Source organism: Leucopleurus acutus (genome assembly GCF_964270905.1).
Source record: "Leucopleurus acutus genome assembly, chromosome: 9".
In the NCBI taxonomy this organism is placed as follows: Eukaryota; Metazoa; Chordata; class Mammalia; order Artiodactyla; family Delphinidae; genus Leucopleurus; species Leucopleurus acutus.
In genome coordinates this window covers 12638338-12640020 of record NC_139144.1, presented here as the reverse complement: position 1 = coordinate 12640020, position 1683 = coordinate 12638338, and positions in this window count along the sequence as shown.

Sequence of the window (1683 nt, the reverse complement as noted above, 5' to 3'; positions counted from 1 at the left end):
GCCAAGGGCTGGCTCCTGGCAACACACAGAGCTCACTGCGGCCGTACATATACTAAAACTGGGGACGGCCTACGAGGCAGCTTCCCCACCCGGGACAGTGTCACCCGATTGAGTTGGGGACCAATGGGGCTGAGCCCTGCACCTCCCAGGGCTCCCAGCTGGTTAATGATCCACCTCACTTCTCCCTCCAACCTTTGGCTGCACCCTCTCAGTTGAGCCTCCCGGGGTGTCCCCTTCATCCACTTCCCAAAGTGACTAAGGCCAGAGGACTGAGTGAGCCAGAGACTTCCCGTGAGCTCCCCAAGCGGCCTCTGCTGCAGGAGGTCCCAGGCCCAGAGACAAGTGCAAGACGTGGCTGGGCCCGGGCACCGGCCCTCTGAACCTCTCTTCGCACCCCCAAGCCCCAGCCTCAGACCCCCCAGTCTCCCCAGCACCCTCTTGGGTCCAGGCCAGCTCTGGCTGGGACACACCCTTGCACTGTCATCCTTAGCAACTGTTGTTAATTAATATTAACAACCCGATAACAGAGGGGGCAGTTAGGGGTGGAGTGACACAGTGACAGTAGTCTCCTCTGGGTGGAGGGGCAAACACCAGCTCACTGGGGTCTGACAGTGCACAGAGACCCCAGGTGTGAAGGGTACACACAGCCTCGCTCCTCCGCCCCCGGCCCCTCCCTTATGTCCCGTGCCCGGGTCTGTCCCCACCAACCATGGAGGAGCTGAGTGTCGCTGGGAGCCCCAGGCAAGCAGCCCCGCCCCCCCTGGGCCCAGGTTACACTTCATTCACCTTCTGCTCCTTCCAGATAGGGAGCTCTGAGGCCTCCCTTGGGCTCTCCCTATCACCAGAATGGGTCAGACCTTGGCCCCCATGCCAAGGCTGAGCAGATAAGGTCAGCCCGGGGGGGGGGGGCTATCTCTCATGTGGCCACCTGCCACAGGCAGCTGCCGGAAGGAAACTGCTGTCTCCCTGGTCTTGTGTTTGCTTCATAGACCCTGGCCTGACTCGGAGGGAGCCACCCAACACATACAGGGGAAGACAGAAGCCAAGAGCGGGGGAACCAGACGCCAAGGGGGGATGCCAGGGCAGATGCAGGCGGACCCCTAAGCCCCCAGTCAGCCACAGTGGAGAGGAGAGCCAACGGCCCAGGGGCTGCCGTGTGCAGTGACCTCCATCCGGCACCCCCCGGGCCCCGCCCCCATACACCCTGGCAGGCAGATGCTGGGAATCCAGCTCCGTCTCCCAGATAGGCTCTGTCCTCTCTCCTAGATGTCTATCCCCCGAAGCAGACGCTGAGGCAGGGATTCCAGTGCAAAGAGTTGATTTGGAAGGTGATCCCAGAGGGCACCAGCAGACAGTGGGGATGAGCCAGGGGATGGAAGGAAGCAACCAGAGTGCATTGAAGAGTGGGTTCCTTGGACTTCCCTGGTGGTCCAGTGGTTAGGTCTCCATGCTTCCACTGCAGGGGGCACCGGTTCCGTCTCTGGTCGGGGATCTAAGATCCCGTATTGTGTGCTGCGCGGCCCACAAAAAAAAAAAAAAAAAAAAAAAAGAGTGGGCTCCGGCTTGAGTACCCACAGCCTCACGGGGAACCTCCGGAAGATGATGCGGAGCGTGCCCCAAGGGTGTGTGCTTGTCCATCATCTTCTTTGGTCGCTGGTTGAGGACATTCTCTGCAGCTTCAGC